This window comes from Adiantum capillus-veneris, chromosome 11 (assembly GCF_014529385.1).
Source record: "Adiantum capillus-veneris isolate H3 chromosome 11, ASM1452938v2, whole genome shotgun sequence".
NCBI lineage: Eukaryota > Viridiplantae > Streptophyta > Polypodiopsida > Polypodiales > Pteridaceae > Adiantum > Adiantum capillus-veneris.
Genome location: NC_140941.1, coordinates 75,550,069 through 75,573,142, shown reverse-complemented (window position 1 = coordinate 75,573,142; position 23,074 = coordinate 75,550,069). Strand labels below are relative to the sequence as shown.

At 42.6% G+C, this 23,074-nt stretch overlaps 1 pseudogene; it reads left to right on the top strand.

Moving 5' to 3' along the window:
• Positions 1 to 4,464: 4,464 nt before the first annotated feature.
• Positions 4,465 to 5,306, top strand: LOC147447464 (uncharacterized; annotated as a pseudogene).
• The last annotated feature ends 17,768 nt before the right edge of the window (positions 5,307 to 23,074 follow it).

Here is a 23,074-nt window from a genome sequence, read left to right as displayed (position 1 = left end):
ACCTTCTGGCGCAACAGAATTACTTAACGCTGTACGAAAAGTATCCGAACTGTCTGGCAAAGTGATTAAGAGAAACATAGCCTTCATTGAATCTGGAAAGACTATCTCCTGTGCTGTTAACTGGTTGAAAATTGTGTGAAATTCATTGAGATGATTTGACATAGCTGTCCCTTCCTTCATCTTCAAATCCACCAATTTCTTGAGCCAGTAAATCTGAGAAGCAGCACTTTGTTTCTCGTACATACCACATAGCTTTTGCCATACGCCATACGCTGTAGTCTCTTCTGCTACGTTGAAGTAAACATTTTTTGCCAGTGTCAGCATGATTGTGGAACAAGCTAACTCGTCAAGCTCTTCCCACTCATCTTCAGCCATACCTTCTGGTCTCTCCCCTTTGAGCTTCAGTGGCTTCACTTGTTTTTTCTGCACCAAAACTTGCCAAATCTGCTTCTTCCAAAATGGAAAGTTTGTGCCATCCAGCTTCTTTATGTTGTAAAGAGTCTCACTTTGAGAAGATGCCATATCTGCCAAACTGTTTACTTCTGGGAAAAATCTGGCAGAGTTTCCCCTGTAAACTGGCCTCTGTACACAGTAAACAAGCTGTAAACAAGAAGCTGAACACCTTTCCTCAGGAACTGTCAGTATTTTGGAAAAATTTTGACAGAGTCTCCCCTATAAACTGAGCTCTGAGAACCAAAAGATAGCTCAAAAACAATCATAAATAGCTGACCAGTGACAAATCTGAAAATCTCTGTAATATGCTGTCCTGTAATCATACACTGTCTCCTGTCTGGGCGATCACAGAACCTGTATCTGTCTCAAGACTGAACCCTGAACAATGCCTCAACGTCCTGACGCATAAGATGCAATCCAATGTCTACACAAAGTCATACATCCTATGGGATAAAAGTCGTCGAAGAGGATGCGTGTAGAGGGGAACTCCAGCAACCTAATCCACCTCACACTGGGTAACCCAGCCCTCAGTGCTTGGCTTCAAAAAACCTCACACACGACCCTCACAAATGGCTCAGCAAACTGCCCAAAACTAGCATACATCCTACAATAGACCAATCACTGTCCTATGACCATTGCGGCGGTCTGCCTGCTAGCGTGACTCACAACTAGCAGACCCACAATCACAGTACATCAATCTGCAATACATGCTAGTGGTGTCAAGCCGTCGTATGGTCACACCTCCCCTGGAACCTGGCAAGCACAAGAAGTAGCAATGCAGACTGCAATATATATATATATATATATATATATATGATGATATATATGTGTATCTGGTCTATACATGATGCTTTGAAGACTAATGAGTGATGTATGTCAATGCTGATATCGATGCCGACCACCTCCTGCTTGCCAATCTACACAAGACGTATTTCTTTGTGGCTGAAATCTATCTTCTGCTGTGGTGCTCAGAACGAAATTCTGAGGGCATAAACGGCTTCGAAAGGGGGGTAAAACCTCAAGTCACCTATTGGAAACGCTCCCAGAACGCTGAGTGTGAATTTTCAAGCTCTCGATCCAAAATCTGCCTGAAAAGTGCGAGAGCGCGCGATTATGCAAATACGCACTGAACCTCGCTCTGATACCAATTGAAGTCGCGGAGCGGAGCGTGGATTGACTCTCACACACACACACACAAAACTTACACAGTACGCAGAGAATCCTGTTCGAAGGGTTATCTCCCAAAACCTTATTATCCACAAAAGTATTAGTGAGTATATACAAAGAGTTAGAGGTAAGTGAGTTAGGCGGGCGGCCGGCCATATCCGTATAAGAGGCCACGTGGGCTTTAATCCCAACAGATCTCCTTGAAGCTACTTGGCAAGGTCAGAATATGATCCACCATAGACTCTGACACTACCATCACAGGACGCCTGTCAATGCTGCTTCGGATATGTGCCTCCAGTCTGAGGGTCGTATTGATGATGTGCTCTTTATCGCTAAGAGAACAATACAGTCGGCCTTCAACCTTCTTCACCTTTGGCAAGTCACAAACTGAGCACTGGGAATGCAAGAATTCTGTATTAAAGTTCACAAAGCGCAAAGTCCCCACAACCTACAAAAAGTAAATGTGTAAAGACCACTAAAGATGTCTTTATCTAGTTGAGTACAAGGCATGCAAAGTCACCTCTCTATTGTAGTCAAGAATCTCACACTGTCTATGAAACGCTATTGTCAATTCTTGTTTTAAGCGTGGTCTTTGCACAGGGACCAAAGTTGTGACGTCCAAAATAGACAATGTGTGCACCTTGCCAACAAAGAGACCAATATTCCTAGCCACAAACATAACAATGTCCTCCCTAGCCATCTGGGCCACGAATCGATCATAGTCATGCTTTCGGGAGTTGACAAAGGTCGGCTACATATGACAAAAGGTTTGTCAACTTTGAAAGAAATAAACAATGAAGCCAATGTTTTTGATACGTACAACTGCTTTATCTTCTCAGGTCGGGCCATCAACAACAACCAAATCCCCGAATGTAGTGCTAATTCTCTCATGGAAATTACGACTTTGCAAAACGACAAACGACAGTGTCGTCAAGGGTGGACGTGGGCTAATAGTCTCAAAAATTGTAGCACCAGCAAGAAATGTGATTATCTTGGTCTCAGGATAGAAAGCTAAAGACACAAGGAATGGATTACAAAGTCGAATGGCTGTCGATGCATCAACATGCAAGGAAAATAAAGTTGAACTAGCATCATTATGGTTTTTAGCCCTCACAAGAGGACAGTCAATCCTGACGAACAAGCCAATCTTGAGCTCCCTAGTGTAGGTCTCAATGAAGGGATCTGCAATGACGACCGTGATCATGTTGGTGCAAACGGCATCAACGATGTCGAATTTGAAGTAACATGAATTTTTCTTTTGCCCAAGGGAGATGGAACAGTATGTGACGTACCAATTCAAGATTTTCCCGTCTATGGAGAAAGGTTTACTACCCTCATCTATATCGCTAATCATGAATAGTAGCAAGGTTTCCTTGACTATCAGGCTTTTCCCTTTGTCCAGTAGCTTGCCACCGTCCAAGACATTGTGAGCAACTGAAAATTGGCCAACTTCAAAAAATGAGACTGCAGCTTTGCTTAGTTCACGAGTTGGACAAGGAATTTGTTGTTGAGACAAAGATGGTGCTTGTGCGCACTCCTCTCCTAGTGAACAAGAATATCCTTTGCCTAAAAAAAAGTCAAAGCACCATCTTAATGTAGCTCGACACTCAAGAGTGCATTGTAGCACAAAACATCGTAGGCACGTCAAGCTTGCTCCACAAAGAATGAATGTGCGCACTGGCCATACCTACGCTACTAGCGGGATGGTTAGTAGGGCTTCATTGAAGCAAGGCATGCCTACACCTCTTCCCAGCTGCGCTTTCCTCGAAGTTCGGTTTTTGGGGGCGATGCAACAGATCTCAACAACACCAGGTGCGATGAACATTTTCTTCATTGACTCAATGAACCTGCGTAGCTCTACAGGAGGACAAGAAAAGAAAGCAACAAATTAAGCATAGCATTGACTAGTTGAGTAGAGCAAAGAGGACGTAAAAATGACCAACATGCAACACACTCATAAAAGTCAAGGAAGAATGAGCCACAGAAATGAAGCTCTCAAAAGTGTGGAAAAAGGCTTGCGTTGCCACACCGGAATGTCAAGCAGAGAATCCCAAGGGACAAAACCCAAGGGCACTGGCTGGCTGGCTGCCTACTGCGAAGCAGAAGATAGCCAGAGCACAACCTGAACCTGGTAGCGAGCCTGAACAATCCTTTATAATAGACCATGTGCACTTCAACCCCAAGCAGAAACCATAATAAAAAACAGACTAGTGCTCCAGATCTAGTTCATGGATAATATTCCTTGAAAGGACCTGCTGACACATATAGATGATGGTCAATTAGTTGAAATAGGTTGCATCAACCATGCTATCTGGTGGACTTGGGACCAGAGTATTGGTTGTCATGTAGGCTTGGAACAAGGATATCTGATGCCGAAAACACGCTCAGCTGATCAGAAGACGCTGCTTCACAACTGCAAGCAAAGCAATCTGGCTCTTACACACATCACCATAATGCAACAGACCAGCAAAAAACTTTCTCACCATGCACAATAGGTGGTGGCAACATCCATCAATCGAAGATAACAACCTGCACGCTTCAGCTCAAGAACAAAACCTGCAAAACATTATTGTGTAACAACAGGTTTGCGAACCAGAACAAGCATTCCTCGAGTGCGCATTTCAACTCAAACACAGTGTCACTACATGCCAAAGTTGGTCTCCAAGGGGGAAGAAAACCAGCTCAGTCAGTGGTGCTCCTAATGCAATAGAAGCAAGTGGAACAACACTCGATTGTGGCAGGCAGGACCAGCTCACAAAAAACCGTGAATGATGTCACTACCACCATCTCGATTGCTTCAACTTTAAGCATCGGGAGCTAAGGCGACAACACCAGCACAAGGCAATGTTCTCAAGTGCGTCGTACGCAAGCACAAAGAAACCAGGACCAAGAATTAAAACCCAACACTAGCATAGGGCAAGAAATTCAATTATCACCACAGGTAAGAATTGCAAGAGACCGTCGACGAGCCAATGACCGAATGCGCATTTCAGCTCAAAAACAGGTTCAATACATGCCAAACCTGGTCGCCAAGGGAAAAAACAACCAACTCAATCAATGGTGCTCCTAATGTAACAGAAGAAAATGGAGCGACACTCGACCATGGTAGGTAAGAGCACCTCAAAAAAATAGGGTACGATGTCACTGTAACCGTCTTGAGTGCATCATCTATAGAAAAAGAAAAACCCAGCACTAGGAGCGGAAAAAAAACACCAGCACAGGGCAATGTTGTCGAGTGTGTCACTCGCAAGCAGAAAGAAACCAGGACCATCGATTAAAACCCAACACCAGCATAGGCAAGTAGATTAATTATCACCATACATAAGCATCCAAGAAACCGTTGACGAACCAAAGCAACAAACCTCTAGAGAAGTCCATGCTCTCACCATCACTGGGCGAGGCATTGCTTGCACTCCCTTCACCGCCACCAGCAATGCCAACATCAGATGCCATGATAATAGAGGACCTCCAAAAAATTGTTGATGCAGCTACTTTAAGGCACAAAACACAAGCCCTCAAACTAATCCACCAGCAGACGCTCAGCAAGCTTCAACTCCTCACAAGTCACAACATCTTCAACAGCATTTGGCAGAAGAAACCACAAGTTTGCATATGGTAACTCGACTCACTTAAAATTTGGACATTGCAGCATATCAAGACCCACAATCCTTGTGAAGAGAAATTGAATAGCAAAGAGAGAATCTTCCACCAAATAATGATAGCTCAAAGCTCAAACACTAAAACAAAGATTCATCTACAAAAGCAGGACAGAGAGAGAATCTTCCACTAGATAATGATAGCTCAAAGCTTAAACATTAAAACAAAGATTGAGACTTGCTGCCACATTTACAAAAGCACAACACAGCATAATCACAACCAACTGAGACAAGGGCTTGCACAAGATAAGTTTTTAGGGAGAGGTTACACTGCATTTTTCTTGCCTTTTATATAAGCTACAATAAGCACGTGGACTGCTCTGTATGAGATCTCAGAGAGAGACCATCGTGCAGGAATTGACTTTGACATAGAAGAATTACATTTTGGGGTGCCTTTCAACACGTGCTCTCAACTATAAAGAACGAACGCAGACAACACTCATCACCTGAGGCTACACAATGGCACCATTGAATGCAGTTGCTCATAAAAGCATGTGATTCAGGAATCTTGAAAACAATCCAGACGCGCCCGCCTTCAACATTAAACAAGCAGGACTGTCGTATCAAACAACACCTGTTTGCGCCACTTCCTCTGACAGGAGCACGGCAAAGAGACTCATACCTGCAGCACATGCCACCTCCTCTGCTAGGAGCAGGGCAAAAAGGATGAGACATGTTGCACGCGCCACCTCCTCTGCTAGGAGCATGGCAAAAAGGACGAGACCTGCCAGGAGTAGGGTGAAAAGGGCTCACTAAGTGTTGCAAGGAAGCTTTAGTAAACCTAACACTGGCAGTCATCCCGCAAGAAGATCGAACGGCCTAAGCATTGCAACAATCTTCCACCTAAAACCCTATGGCCTTCCGCATGCCAAAAATGGAAACAGTGAGCAACATTCCCATGCAAGAAAACTTGCATGTCTTTCTTACTTCAAAATATAAAAGTGGAATAAGACATGATGAATATTGTCCTAATGAAAATATTACCAAATATGCAGAAAACTCTAACGCTTCCATATCATGATACTGAAATTGTTACCATTTTATGGTAGTGATATGTGTGAACACACTTAGGACTCCCCTAGCTTGTGTATACACCCATCATTCTAAAGGCAAGCCTTATCTCTGTAATAGCACATTAAGTAATACTATTTTGTGTGTTGTTTGCTCTTGAGACTCTCCTTCATCTTCTCCATCTTCACTTGCATTCCTACGAGACCATGTTTCCAACAAATGGTATCAGGGTAGGCATCAATATCAAGGGCAATGTTGTCAACATCCTCCTAGCTCACTTTCCTAGATTGAGTTGAGTTTGAAGATGAGCATGCACATGACAACATAACCTTTGGGCTCATTTTGACCTGTGTTTCCACTACTAACAATACGGTGCATTTTTTCTTTTGTGTGAATATTCTGATAGTGAAGAATTCACGGGAACTTTATAGTTTTGAATGGGCTATGCTATATAGCACAGATGCATTCACTGGCCATGGGATGAAGACAATGATGTTTTTTACATGTTGTCTCGTGAGGACAAATTGGAAGGGAACAATTATCCACTTTGGGCACATAAAATACAACATCCCATAAGACCAAGTTCTTTGGATGTATGTTTGAAGGATGATGATGTAAGTTCTAGCAGTTCCACCTCAACATTGTTTTGCCTACTACTAGGTAGGAATAATGGGATGCTAAAGATGCGTAGACTCATGCATTTATTCTACTCTTTGTGAAGTGTTCCAATACTCCACACATTTGGCCAACACATTATTGTATGTGGCGCACACATAGTGTGAAATTAAGTCTTGATTAATGGGAACAAATGATACAATATACGTAGTATGACATGTGTGAAGGCGTCTAACGTGATTGTTGTCATGTACATACCATATTGGAAATTTGTGCCTCTAAGAGCGATATTGTTGGCCATTTTATCACTTTAGACAATGACTACTTTGTTTTTAGAATCTGAATATATCAAGAGTATCATGTTGGCATACTCTGTCTAGGAAGTTCAATGTAGGCAATCATTATCCAAAAATAACTGACGGCATGTGCAATCATCAAAGATGTGCCTAGAGATCTTAAAAAGTGTAAAAATGTTGCTCGATATAAAAATTTATCTTGTTTGGGATTTTTATGCCTAAATGATTGTAAAAGGGTCAATATTTACCCATTTTGGATAAACAATCATAGTGTAAGAAAGGGTGGGTGCTTGCTTATAGCTGAATACCAATACTCTCACCCTTTTTGAGAAGGGACACAAGGGACATAAATGGGTCATTCATGGTGTGCTAGTGCAGTGTTATTGCTTAAGCCACAAGCTCTCACAGTAAGAGGCCCAACCGCATTGTGAACCTCTCGACATACTTTGTGGTGATTTTGACATTTTGTTTCTATGCATAGCTAACATAAATTAGTATGTGTAGTGCTTCAGGACTTTCTTTTTATGAGGTGTATGGTAGCGACAATACAAACGATTGAACCAACCTTTTGTGAAGTTGCCTCATGAAGGAAAACATGTTATGCATTCTGAATGGACAAGATGTCACCATCTTGAAGAATGCAATAGATAAGCAGCCATTGCAAAAGTTTTTCAATTTGTTGAATCCATGCAATGTTTAATTCACTTGCAATGAGACTACAACTAGCACTAGAGGCTACCAAATGATGCATTCCTTGTTCAAAGATGCCTTGCAAAAGGAGAGCTTAACACATAATATTTTCCCCATGCCTCACAAGGTTCTCTTGCATGAAGGGTCTCCAATTAGGATTTCGTTTTGCGTATAGGTGGCTACTTGCACATTGAGGATACAATGCTAATGCCAACATCAAAATGTTTGGTGGCTAATAGAAATATCCCCTCATCAACAAGCCATGGATAATAGTGTTAGCTACGACCCCATGTTTTTGCTGATTTGAAAAAGGTTGCAACAATGCATGGTGAAATTTTATGAGTTTCCCAATGAAGGTGTGAATTTGCATCTCTCCACAAGTTTTCTTGTGCATGGGCACTTGCTTGAAATAGTTTTTATGTGTCTTTCCTTTGTAGTTCTTGAAGGCGAGTTGAGTTTTGTGCTCAAGTTGCAAGGCATTAGCAAAAATGAGAGACTACCATAAGTGTATTTGATGCATCACAATGACAAGCATACATCTCTTGCTCCTGAAATGTCAAATGTCAAATCATCAACCAAGTGCACACGACCAAATCTCCCACTTGAGAAAGCGCTAAGCCACTCACGATGTGGTATGACGTGGAAAACTGCACCCTCGTCTAGAAACCAACGGGAAGAAATTCCACCTTTCAAAGACATGTAAGCAAGAGAAATGCGAGAGGTAAATGTGACATCACTTTCACTTGCATACGAAGACACCTCTCTAGCTTGTGTCAAAACCACATCTGCATCTCACATACTTTGTTTCCATTGCCTCATACATCAAAAGCAAACCATGTGTGACCGCAATGCGAACATCGCATATATCAACAACTACAAGACTTCCGTCAATGGTGATGCTTTGTCTAAGGAGAGCCAAAATTCTCTCTCTCGCTCTCGCTATTTTGAATCCGGGAGGAAGATGTTGATGTTGTCTTCCGCTGATGGATGGAAGTGCGAAACTCGATACCAAAGAGTCAAATGTCCGATACCACTCTTGCAAGCTCTCCAATGCTGTGAAAAGTAGGAAGCCAGAGATGGATGTAAGCTCAGTGTTGTACCCAAGAGAGTCTTTTTCTATCTCTATCTCTATCAAATCTATGTCTCCCGAATATGCTTTCTCCTCTCCCATGAGAGTCGAGATCTCTCTCACTCCAGCCCGGTCGGAGGTTAAGCCATTAATGTTGATGCCATGCAAAGGATCAATGTTTCTCTCTGATGTGGAAATTTTTTTATGTGTTATGTGTATTACAGTTAAGCTCCCAAGCATCCCTGTGTGTCTACATTGAAAACACACACACCTTCTTTTCTCTTTCTTCCCTGTTTCCCTCTCGATTTCTTCTTGCTTCTACAAGACCTGCTTGTGTGTGTGTGGTGCACACATACACACTCCTTCACACTTCCATTCCTGCTCTACAACCTTTCTTTTGTTTTCTGTATTCAGTGCTACACATAATTTGCAACACTTTTCTGCTTGAATTTTCTAGCACTGCTGCCAGAAGCCTCAAAGCTTCTCAATTTCCCCTTGCACTACAAAGTATTTTTTCTCCGTTGCAAGCTGATTGAGGTTGATCCTTGAGCTTCCCCTCTCCCTTTTATTGTGTAGCATTGGCTGCCCACGTTCCCTTCTCTTTTCAATTTTCAGTGCTACGATAATTCTCCCAATGGTATTCCTAATGGCTTCAAAAAAATTAAAAGGTAATCTTAATTCAAAGATTCTCTCAATAACAACAAAAACGATGCGCTAGCGTATATCACGCAGCAAGGGGCAATGAAAAATCACGTAGATTTGCAATAGAATTAGCTGGATGTGAGAAGGACAGATAGAACTTTGCACGGACATAGAGAGAGAGAGAGAGAGAGAGAGAGAGAGAGAGAGAGAGAGAGAGAGAGGACACTTTAAAGAGAAAAAAACACTAAAGGGAAAATAAAGGAGACACAATTAAAGAGAAACACCTCTTTATATGGACACAAAAGGTTTTTTGACTTTCCATATTCATAAGACATTTTCACTTTCCAACTTCATATGTCTTTTGAGTTTGCACCTTCATCTGTCTTTTCATTTCCTAAACTCACCCGTCACTTACGTACTTAATATGTTTTGAAAGACATTTTATTTTTCCGAGATTAGGGAGACTTAATTGTGAGTACTACAAAAAAGAAGACATCGCCTTGTTTTCATATATTACAACTCATGTATGCTTATGTGAGTAACACAAAAAAGAAAAGAATTTAAGTTTTCTTAGTGTTAATAAATACTAGTATGTGACCCATGCGTTGTTGCTGCCAAGAGGAAGCAAGTCCCAACTATGATTATCTCCCCTCTAAAATGATAATTTTTAAAACATTACATATGCATCCGTGAGGTAGTCACAACTATATCCATGCTTCATTATCACATAAAACGATCCTTCTAAGCTCTGATAAGGTTTTCCATTTAATTATCAATAGTCTCATCTTATGTAGAAGGATGGAAGAGCTAACATCTAGAAACTCTCAAAAGATAACCACATCAACTGCTTCATCCTGACCGAGAAGAGAAGCATTAACAAATGTCTTCATGCTAATCAAACTACACTTGGCTAAATATCGATCGAATAGATTTCGAAGCATACTTTATTTTTCTCAACAACCCCGAACTAAACATCCCATCATGGATTTTTTTGCCCGCCTCATTGTCTTGAATGATGCAACGTGCCTTGAATACTCAAGCGTAGGTGATTGTATTTGGAGAGGAGCCATGTCCTTGCATTTACTAAAAACACCTTAGGACTTCCTTGCTTTGCCCTTGTTGGACATATCCTACACTCAATGCAACCTAAAAGTGGCATGCCACATTAGGAGTCTATCAGAAACTCATTGGGCTTTTAGAAGTACACTACACTTGGCATGCACATCAACCAAAACTCCCCCAGGCACGATATTTTTCCATACCCCCTAACTATTAGTCTCATTCAAAATTTGTTTGCATATGTCAATTTCTTCCATATGCAACATGCCTTTAGAGCACACCGATGATTGATTTAGAGAATCTTTGGCTTAGCATTCCTTTAAAAAAATAGCATGGACCTTCCTAGTCTTACCCAAGTTAGATATACCATGCAATGAGTGTGGTCAAAGAGATGACATCTAGATAGGATGCTTGCGTGCTTCCAAGTGTAAAACCAAATTGACATGGATTTCAATCAAAGCATTTTCAACCACAATTGGTTATTTTTCAAGAGCAACTAACAATCTCATTGTGAAATTATTTTCCCATGTCAACAACTTAAATAATACCACATGCCTTCAAGATGAAAGCATAGGCATTTGAGAGAGTCCATCACTTTGCATTAGATGAAAACACCATCGTACTTACTTACTTTGTCCAACATACCACATTTTCCATACGCATCGACCAAAGCGTTGCTAAGCATGATACATTTTTTCAATAGGCTGACTAATAATCTCAACATTGAAATGTTTGCCCACATCAATGCCTTGCATGTTGCATCCTTCAAAATGCAAGCATATGTGATCACCTTTGAAGAGAAGCCCAAGCTCCACAATCATTGAAAAATAGCATTGAGCTTCTTGGTCTTGCCCTTGTTGGGCATATCTTGCTATCAACATAGTTAAGAAATAGCATTCTCCACTAAAAGCATAAAAATTTGAGCTTTTGAAAGTATACCACTTTCCATATACAAAAACCAAAGATCCACCAAGTGCAATGTCACTTTTCATTAGCCTCCCAAGTATGAATCTCACCTGAATCCTTTTGTCAATGTCAAGTTCTTGCATTTATGTGGCATGCCTTGAAATGGAAGCATCGATTCCTAGATTAAAAACCTCATCATGAATTTATTTACCCATGTCAACTTCTTGCATAATGTAACATGCCTTTCAGTTGAAAGCCCAAGTGTTTGCATCTAGAAAAAACCCTAACCCCTTATTTGCTGAGAATAACCCATTGTTTCTTGGTGCACTTCTACCTTGATATTGCTCAACATATCCTACATAAAATGCATTCATTTCAAGACATAGTCTATCATAAGTGAAATCCTCAAGAGGAAACATCCTAGACATGAAGTTGATGTTGGCATAAGGAAGCCAAAGATTCATTGTATACCTCCATCACAATATTAGCATGTGTCCTCCCACCATGGTGCACACAAAGCAAAAGCAAGCACAACATTTTTGCAAGATCCCCAAACTATTAATCTCAGCACGAATTTTTTGACATGTCAACTTCCTGCATAATCCAAACATGCCTTTCAGTTGCAAGAATAGGTGATTCCATATGGGCAAAAGTTTCACTCCATAAATGTCAAAAACACCCCATTGCTTCTTTGCATGTACTCCTACCCTTTACTTGTTGGGTATTCCCTACAAATAATGCACTTAAGAAAATGACATTCCATGATGGTATACATATGAGCAAAGCAATGCCAAATGCAAAGTTTTTTGGATGAGCCCCTCAACAAAAATCGCATCTTTTGAAAATGTCAAGTTCTTGCGTAATGCCACATGTCTTCACATTGCAAGCATGTGTAACTAAATTTGCAGAGAGACTCCTAGCTTTGTGCTTGAAGAAAGAAACCAAGAGAACCCTTTTCCACCCATGAAACATGTTAAATTTAATTTGCAATAAGTGTAGTTCAAGAGACGATATCCTTGACTGAGAGGTGATATGAATCAAAAGTCGTTGAAGTATACATCGATAATGAAAGATAGAGGCTGATTTGAGTTTTTTTCGACTGGTAAAATAGTGTCTCCTTAGTAGGCTCATGAAAGGGCTAAAGGATCAACCTTATGGTTGAACTTTGTGGCTTCTAGGAACCGCTGATAAACAATATCATCTTGCCTTTGTTTTCCCCTGTAACTTCTCACATACTTCTACACACCTTCAATATGCAAGGACTTGTCAAGATTGCATTTGAGAGGAACCCACTCCACCTTCAATACAAATGACCAGGTGCTTCCTACCGTACTTGCAATTCCACAATCATTGCATTCCAAGATATGACATCCTCGATATAGAGCATATTCTGCAATCAATGCATTCCAAGAGATGACATCCTCGATATAGAGCATATTTTTACCCATGCTAGCTTCTCACATAATCATCATTAGTTTGGGAGAGGCGCCCTCACTTTGCATTCAATGAAGAAAACTTTGAGCTTGGATATACCTTGCAAAAGTGCAATCCAAGAGATGACAGACCCCACCAAAATCTTGTCAACAAACTGTTGTCCCATAGCTAGTATACATACTGGCCAACAAATCTATAATTGCAATCTAAGATATGATGTCTCTAACCATATCAATGAAGTTGTACCACACATGGTGGCATAGGGCAACAACACTAATCTAAGTACCGTTCACACAAATCTAGTTAACCATCTCCTCTGGGTAGCAAGTTTAGCACTAATACAATAAATGTACATAGAGAAGCTCTATCTTGTGAAACTCAAAAAGGCCCAAGAAGATTTTCCACCAGTTCCACATGATATCACATGCAAAAATTGGTAGCAAAGGCACCGTTTTCTTGGTCCCTACTCTTATGATGAATTTGATTGCCCATTTCCACCTTTAGTTAATCTCATATGCATTCAGAATGTAAGCATTGGTAATCTCAAACAGCGAGAGGCGCTCACTATGTATTTTCTAAAGACAACCTAAGTTCTTGCCCTACCCTTGCATGGCCAATCCTCTTGATTGTACACTGGGGTATTCACACAAAAGCATGCAAGAGTCAAATGCCACTAACAATGATGTCTCGTATGATACTCATACAACACAAATACCTTATATGGTTGTCTCCTTCTTCGTGCTGACGTCGCTCATAAAAACACACAAAAAGCATCAACAACCACTCATGGGTAACAAAGTGATCAAATCTCTCTCTCTCTCTCTCTCTCTCTCTCTCTCTCTCTCTCTCTCTCTCTCTCTCTCTCTCTCTCTCTCTCACACACACACACACACACACACACACACACACACTATCATTGTTGCAATGCAGGGGAGGATTAAAAGAAAATACATAGACCATAAACCCTTCCTCCGGCCCAAAGTAACACACACATGTTGTTTTGCCTCTTGTCCTCCTCATCCTCAATGGCTTCACTTCCACCTTGTGATCCTTGCCATCTCTTGATGGGCACGATATCTATCCATCTCACCCTACCTATATCAATGGACTTCTCTCCCTACTTACACTCATAGATGCCCATGATTATCAATACTGCTCTTTGGGGACTAATTCCAAGGCCAAGCTCGATAGAAAATTTTGACGATGCCGCGTAGCACTCTCTTTACGCGATTCACGTTGCAGTTTCTCGCTTCAATGGATACCTTTGAAGGAATTTTGAGATATGTTAGAAATGCTTGAATTTGTTATTGACCTTGCTCGAATGCTACTTGCACAGTCTTGAGAAGTGGTGGAGCCCAACCCTCCCTCTGGTTTTCTCCCGGTGCACCCTTGTCCACTCTTTCTGCACCTTCTGCATGACAGGTCCATCTGTTGCCGCCTCTCAGCAACCCTTGCAACTCCTCCTCGATACCACCCCTATTCTTGAAGTCTCTGTCTATTGCACCTACTTTGCCTCCACCCTTTGACACACCCATCTTCTTTCCCTTGTCTACAAAACAGGCCTCTCTCTCTCTCTCTCTCTCTCTCTCTCTCTCTCTCTCTCTCTCTCTCTCTCTCTCTCTCTCTCTCTCTCTCTCTCTCTCTCTCTCTCTCTCTCTCTCTCTCTCCACAGCTCAAAGGCTGCAATCTTGACATGCTGATGCAATTGGAGCCTAGCCCTGCCTTTGGTTTACTCTTTGCAGCCTAGCCCAGCTACCGTTGGTTTGCATGCCAAGATTGCAAGTGGCCATTGGCAAATAGCGTGAACGTGCTAGTGCCCACCTCTCAAGACATGTGAATTAGACGTTACAGTCCAAACCATGAAGGCCCTGCCAAAAGTCACCCACCACAAAGCAGACGCAGGCAACACGGCAGCCAGCGGAAGGCTCTAGCTAGACAAAAGAGCACTTTCGCACGCCGTGGTGCCACCCCTGCTCTAACTCCAGCCCCTCACGAAATCAGGGCATTCGCATGGGTGGGGGTAGCATGGTAGCGTTGATCATGACCCACCTTGGAATTGGCTGCTACTTGCCCCTCTTCCCTGTAGTAGCAAGCCACCGTCTCACTTGCCTTAGCCCTCTTTCTCCCTTGGTTTTCATCCCTGCACACCAGCCCCAATATCGTGCCCCTTGGCGTTGTACACTGGCCACCTTTACTCTCTACAGTTGGCGGCTTTATTTGTTTGCATGTAGCACAATCAACTCCCTAAGAACCCCCTTTCCTGGCGGCTCTGCTTTCTGCAATCGAGATTCTCCTCTCTCTCGCCAGTTCTAGATGGAATTCAACCTCTCCTCAGGTCCTCAAGTCCACCAATTTGCAGTTGCACCCTTTAATGTAGTAGCCACCCGAGCTCCTTTGTTCTTTTCCTTGGTAGCCTCCCTTCCAGGTCTAGTTCCAACTTTGTCCAGCGCTCTCTAGTTGCACCCTTTGGCCTGCTCACGGCCCTCTCTAACTGGTCCTCAACTTCGGCCTTCTTGCTCTGCACTTGGGTGGTGGGATTTGGCAATTCCCATCCTAGTCTGCAGCTCTCGATCGTGCTCTCTTGATGGCTCCCCAGACCTCTCTCCTTTTGCTTTTCTGTGCCGCTCCGTCCTGGCCTTGAGAGCCCTCCTCCAAGCTCGTCAGATGCTGCCTTAAGTTGCTCCCTCTTTGAGTCCCCCCAGCATGGCGTCTCCATTTTGCAATGATATATCAAGAGCCTCAACCTGTTCTCCCTGCTCGGTGACCTCCTTCCTTCGGCTCGGCCTTGATTCTCCCTAGCCTTGATAGCCCCCCTTTTTAGCGCTGTCAGAGCTTTGGCAAGCCTCCCCTTTCCAATCAACCTCCTGCAACATTGTGTGTGTGTGTGTGTGTGTGTGTGTGTGTGTGTGTGAGAGAGAGAGAGAGAGAGAGAGAGAGAGAGAGAGAGAGAGAGAGAGAGAGAAAGAGGGAGAAGCGAGGCCGCTACCTCTATGAGAGAGAGAGAGAGAGAGAGAGAGAGAGAGAGAGACCCATTGAAGGTTTTGCAACATCATTTTGTGTGTGTGTGTGAGTGTGTGTGTGTGTGTGTGTGTGTGTGTGTGTGTGTGTGTGTGTGTGTGTGTGTGTGTGTGTGAGAGAGAGAGAGAGAGAGAGAGAGAGAGAGAATGAAACACTCGCTATAGTGTGTGTGTGTGTGTGTGTGTGTGTGTGTGTGTGTGTGTGTGTGTGAGAGAGAGAGAGAGAGAGAGAGAGAGAGAGAGAGAGAGAGAACCCGACATGACTCATATGAATGTCAAACGTTGGCCTCTCAGGCAAGGCTTCTATTCACGGCACATAGAGAGAGAGAGAGAGAGAGGACTATTCTGTATAAGACCTCTTGGGTGGGAAACTAGGGTGGCCTACTCCAGTGGAAGAAGCCCTGATATGGGCGCATGAAGGAGGGCTGAAGAGCGTTGAGGAGGCTGAGCAGGGACACCATTCAAAGAAGAAGAAGGAGGGGTTGCGTAAGCCAATTGGGAAGACGAGCACTGCAGCGAGAGAAGTGGACTCTGGACATTGATCGTTGAGCTCAGTAATGCGTTCTGTCTCTCTCTCTCTCTCTCTCTCTCTCTCTCTCTCTCTCTCTCTCTCTCTCTCTCTCTCTCACACACACACACACACACACACACACACACCACACAATGCGCATGTACATGGGCAATTACAAGTGCAAGATTGGACTCTGAACACCGGTTGTCGAGCTCGCTGATATGTTTTGTCTTGCGCTCCAGGGGATGCTCCAAAAAATTTAAGCGGTCAAATTTGACCTTTATCAATTTATTAATTTTTGCGCCAAAAGGTTCTCTCTCTCTCTCTCTCTCTCACCTTTTTTTTGACTTGGAGGGGTTCTTTGAGCTTGAAAAATTTAAGCTGCATTATAAAGAGTAAAGATTGTCCTAACTTTTGTTGGCTTGCTAAAAAAAGCCTTAGAGAACAAGACATAAGGATACATGCATTCAAAGAATTTTGATCGAGTAAGTGGGTATAAATTTTTGGTTTGGTTTGATTGAGGAGAATCTCGTGAGATGCCATCTGGCACAGCGAGGAAAATGGGGAAGGAGGGGATAAATAAGGGCTAATTGGCAGTTGAGGAGGTGAGTAGAACAGGTGGTGAGAACGAGGTCGTGAGCAAGCAAAAGTCAGTTGCCAAGCAACAAGATGAGGATCTAGGCCACAAGGAGGCAACAGAGAAGCCGAATGACTCTCTCTCTCTCTCTCTCTCTCTCTCTCTCTCTCTCTCTCTCTCTCTCTCTCTCTCGGTAGAGTGCAAGAAGGATTGCGCTTTTATAGCTTCTTTTGCATTCCATTGAAAGCTTTACAACAATATGAAGAGAAGTTGCAACCTTGCATTTGTAGTACTTCCAATATTATCATCCTAACGTCGCTCGCAAGTTATTACATTGTGAGCTTAAGCTCCTTTGCAAGAGCTCAATGTCGTGCCGACACTAGCAACCTTGAGCAGGCCCACTTGAGGGGGAAAAAAAGGCCATATTTATGAGCTTTGCATCAAGCCGAGTTGTGCTACAAGATGTCATGGATGAGCAGGAGTTGCAACAATGATGAAAAGCTTCGAGACAGCTTCTCCTACTACCTTCAGAGGGGGAGGTGGGGTGGAGGAGGTATGTTGCAAGTGAAGACGACAGCGGGGGGGGGGGGGGCTATTGAGAGGGAGGTGACCACCTAGGAATCCACTCAAGTGCCATTTTCTTTAACTTTGAAGATTTCAAAAGGGATTGAATCATGAAAATTAATGGTTTCAGTAGTAGAATAGACCCAATAGGTTCCATAATATGATATATTGGCTACACTTTAATAAAAAACCAATACTACAAATATTCTAATCTAATGACTTCAAAAAAAACAAGTGAAAGGGTCACGATGTCTTTCTAAAACAATAAGAAAGTGATAAAAATCATCAGGTTGAGTTTAGCTATAAGTATATAAGGTGAAGCATTGTTCGGGAATGTCTCTTTTATTAAGTGATCAACATTCCTCCTCGCAAGAAGCAAACCAAAAATACTAGTAGAATTTTTAAACTTTGCAAGATTTTTGAACTAAATTCCCACATATCTCACCGGTTTTTCTTCCCTTTACCATGGTTTGCTCATTATTATTTTATATATATGTGTGTGTGTGTGTGTGTATGTATGTATGTATATGTATAAATAGAATTTACTAGAATTATGCAAAGTGAAGCTTCACTTTAGCATTCTAAAAGAACAGAATGCAAGAGAAGTCAAGCCATGTGAGATGTGAAATGATAAGTGAAATAAAAATATCCATTTATATATTAAAATCGAAATAACATTTAATGCAAGTCTCAATCATCACTGAAAACATTGAAAGTATGCTTAACTCAACTCTCTTTTAAGGCTTCTTTTAAAAAGCCAAAAAATCACTAACTATATAGAGCAAGTACATAGTGCAAGGACACTTTAAAAATAAAAAAATATTGAAAGACAAATAAAAAAAAAAAAAACACAAATGCACCATTATAAAATAGACCACCTCTTTATATGGACGCAAAACGTCTTTTGGCTTTCCACCTTTGTAGGTCTTTCATTTCCTAAACTAATCTTTTGACTTTCCACCTTCATAGGTCTTTTCATTTTCTAAACTCACCCTTCACTTACGCCTTTAAGATGTTTTGGAAAATCTTAGACATCCGTAAATAAAAGATCTCAAAAGGACAACTTTATGGACCCTTTCTATCAAGGAAGCGGCGACGGGTTGGTGGGGCTGCATTGATGTAAGTATAATCATGGCTCAACAAGAGCATGACTAGACCTTGTAATTTTTTGGGATGTTCAATATAATTCACTCACTCCAAAAAAAAAAAAAAGTTTTGGAAGGCTTTTTATTTTTTTCTAGATTGGGGAGACCTAATGCTCCTGTCTGCTTTAATTTGCTTAAAATTAAAAGATCTCAGCTCTACCGTTTTCCAAGCTTTACTTCCCCTTTAAAAGCTTTCGAGGTCTGCTTCTAGATTTTCAAATCTATACAAAGCCTTCTTGCATAAAACCTTTTGCTCTTTCTAATCCAATGCACACACAACTCAATGTGTTGAGCTGCTCTCTTCGCCTCCTCCCACCATGTGCCAGATCAAGCTTCAAGAGCTCCTTGTCAGATCTGATCCTGGATCTGTGGCTACCAAATGGGAGCTCTCCCGAGCTCACGGAACCGTCTTCACAAAGCTTTCAAAAGACTTTGTCCTCCGCACAATAGCCTTGCTCTTTGATACCAATTGTGAGTACACAATGCATGCGTGTGCGGAGCAGGAAGGGGAAGAGCAGAGAGGACATGAATGGGGAGTGAGAGTATGCTCCTTATTCTTTGTATATGTATGTAAGGAGCATACTCTCACCCCCTTCTTCTGAGAGGTTTCTCCACCCTCCTAGTTGTGAGTGCACAATGTGTGCGTAGGTTGAGCGGGAAGGGGAAGAGGAGAGACGACATGGGGAGTGGGTGGATCAACCTCTCAAAAGATAGGAGTCACCGAGGAGACCACGTCGGTGTCGAGCCGCCTCCAATGCATGCTAGAGAAGAGTCGATACCGCTCTCTCTCCATTCGAGGACATGGGAAGTCGAGATGCCGTCGATGTCTCTCTCTCTCTCTCTCTCTCTCTCTCTCTCTCTCTCTCTCTCTCTCTCTCTGTGCCAGTATGAGGAGAAGATGCCGAGGTGATGGTGAAGGAGAATGCCGTCGATAGCAATGCTACATCGGAGAAAAGCCAAAGTGATCTCTCTCCCTCCCTAGCTATGTTGATGCCGAGAAGAGCGCTTGATGTCAATGTTGGGCTTGGCGATGCTCGAAGAAGCCGATGGCATCAAGTCGTGAAGAGAGTACAATTCTAACTCTTTCTCTTTCTCTATCTCTATACCTATGCTCAAGGGGAATACCAGAGCCGGAGAGAGCTACACTCACTCATGCACACGTGTATTCGATGCCGAGAGAGGTTGGATGCCGAGCGGCGCTTCGTGCTCCTTCTAACATTGGGTTCGCAGTGCATGGTGTGTGAAGCGTGCACACACACACGGATTTGGATCACTGATAGGATTTGACGCCCATTTGCCCTTCTTAAGGCATTTTGCCGGGCGTATGAAGGCCAAAGTTTTTTTGAGTCTGTCATTGGAAGGGCTTGTTCAAAAATTATCCTTCTATAGAGAAGGGTGAAAAAATAGAATACATGTCAATGGAAGGGCTAATTAAAAAACATTCTATATATATTAATGCTCATTTACAATATCTATATGTATATTGGTTATACTCATTGACAGAATATAGTATCTTGCCTTGTAAATTATGCAAAATTTTATCATCGGAAGGGCAAACTGAAAATAGACCCTTCCATAGGGAAGGGTGCATTTTTCTACAACCCATCTTTTGAAAGAATAGGTTGCCCTTCAAATCCTAACACTGATTTGGATAAGCGCAATAGTGTGTGCAAATCCGTGTGTGTGTGTGTGTGTGTGTGTGTGTGTGTGTGTGAGAGAGAGAGAGAGAGAGAGAGAGAGAGAGAGAGAGAGTGATGGACACACCCTTCACACCCTCTCTTCTCCTTGCTTGCAAAATCTTTTCTTCGCCTCTTCTATTCCAAGCCTCTTTGTGGCTTCCGTGTGTGTGTGTGTGTGTGTGTGTGTGTGTGTGTGTGTGTGGTGCACACACATTCAAGCCCCTTATCGTTTCTTCTTGCACTATAGTAATGCTCCTCCCATGCTTTCCAGCGCCATCTCAAGGGACACCTCTGCTGTTTGCAGATCCCATTGTTTTTTTTTTTTTTTTTTGAGATTTTGGCTATCTTGAACTCACAAAATGTTGCTTGTATACTACCTTGCTTGTGTGGATTTTCAGCTTTATGGAAGCTTTAAAACTTGTCCAAGCCTTCACATAATGCTCGTATATCTGTGATCTCCTGTCTCCTTTGCTTCCCAAGGCTTGAGCCTTAGCTCATCGGGAAGCTCGCGCACCCGTCAACAACGCTTGGTAGCTATTGCCTAAGAAACTCGAGCTTTGATACCAGATGTGATTGCACGAAGAGGAGAGACTCTTGTGGGTGGAGTGGAGTGGCAAGTAGCCCTCACTCCTTATCCCTACAAAGGAATAAGGGTCAGTAGGTAAATCAATGGACGTCTAGTCGGAGGCAAACGCACATCCGCCTTTAACCCCAACAAATGCAAGTCTCACGGTGACAAACCTTGTAATCCCCTTTTTGTGAAACCTTTGCCATTAAATCTCTTGTGTTGAACATTTCCACTTTGTAACCTTTTAAGATCATTGAGAATCTACCTGTAGTCGCCTTGTACTCTCTTTTGGTCAATGGAAATGTGGTTTGGTCATGTTTCTTGTGTTTATTGTGCCTTTTGATGTGTTTGTAGAGCAGTGTTACCTTGTCTATAGTGAGTTTGTAGAGTATGGATAGCCATGTCAAATTTTCAATCATTGAGTAGGTGCTCAGTTAATTTGTATGGATGGAAAGTATTTTGTGGTTATGGGAAGCCCCGTCCCGCCAAGGGTTTCCAAGGGTTGCAAGGTAAAAGCCTATGTGCTAGCTCAGGGGTTTTACTTGTGACAGAAGATCGTGGGATAGCAACTGGATGGTGGCAGTGGGAGAAGTGGCGTAAAATCGTTGTTGGAAAAATAAATCTCCCCTTTAGGAAGCTTTTTGATGTAGTGAGCTAATGTCGATATGCCTTGTGCCACCGAAGTGTAGAGCCCATGCATCCATCTCCTAAAGCTCCTACAAAACAAAATCCATAATTTAATCATAGCAAATAGACTTAATGGACATTAGGGGCAAAAGGTCACCTTGGCTTACTGCTTCTACATGGTCTCTCTCATCGGCATCCCCTTCCACACCAAACACTTATCATGGTCTACCCTAAGTCTGGGGGGCGGCTCAGGGGAATTGGTAAGGAAATGCAACAGAGCAGCGGGAGTCCTAAAGTGGGGGGAAGAAACCAGATACTTCAAGAACTCCATTTTGCATTGGTCCCCCTGGATTTCCAAAGTTGTAGATCTGCCACAAAATCCCTATTGGATAGAAACAGCCAGGAAACTGAATAATAAGGGTCTGAATCGACTTGGACACTTTTGGGACAATGACAGCAAGAGCTAGAAAACCATTGACCTTCTAGTAACCCAATACCAACTTAATAGCTTGGAGGTTTTGCTAGTCAACAAAGTGATGAAAGAGCTTGACAATGTAGTGATGCCAATTTGTGATTCGGAGTTTTGCTGGAATGCTTGGAAATGGCCCGGAAGCAGTCTCTTATGGAAACCCCATTCTAAAGGCATTTATCATACAATGATGTTGAAGAAGAATTGGTCTAACCCCCTTAACAAGATATGGAAAAAACAATGGCCGGAGGAAAGGTGGGAGCAAGTAATGGAGAACGTTTGGAAGCCAAAGGTTCCGTAGCACATGAAGGTATTTCTATGGAACGTAATTTGGGGTGCTCTACCGACGGGGTCAAGATTCAGGAGAGAGGGATTGGGACAGATCGATGCTTGGGGTGCAGGTTGGCTAGTGAAGATCTGGCCCACCTATTCATGAAATGCCCAGCTATCAGAGGCCTCGCAGGGAAAATATGCAAGTGGATCCAAAGAACATGGAAAATTGGTTTTCTCAAGACTGATTTATTCCTTAGAGGTAAGAAATTGGGCAGTCCTGCCCTCCTCTTCAGCACTAAAATTGTCAGGTACTTCTTCTTACATAATGTATGGCAGACAAGGAACCGTTGTGTGTTTGAAGGAGTTCCTGAGGTGGCAAGCTTCGCAGAAGTTATACAAGAAAGCAAAGTGCTAATATGGACGCTCGGGTGTAAGCAAAACTTGGATGATTGGTCTAGGATTACCAGTGCCTTGTTGTCAGCAGATAGAATGCTTAGGAAGGGGGAAAATCTTGGCCATTGGAAAACAAAAGATCTTTGAAGAACAGAATTGACCTTGTGTATCAAGAACAAAGGGGTGGGTCGTTAGGAGTGGCTCCCCAGAATGTAATTATGGTCCCTTGATGATGTTATGGCTCGGGACAAGC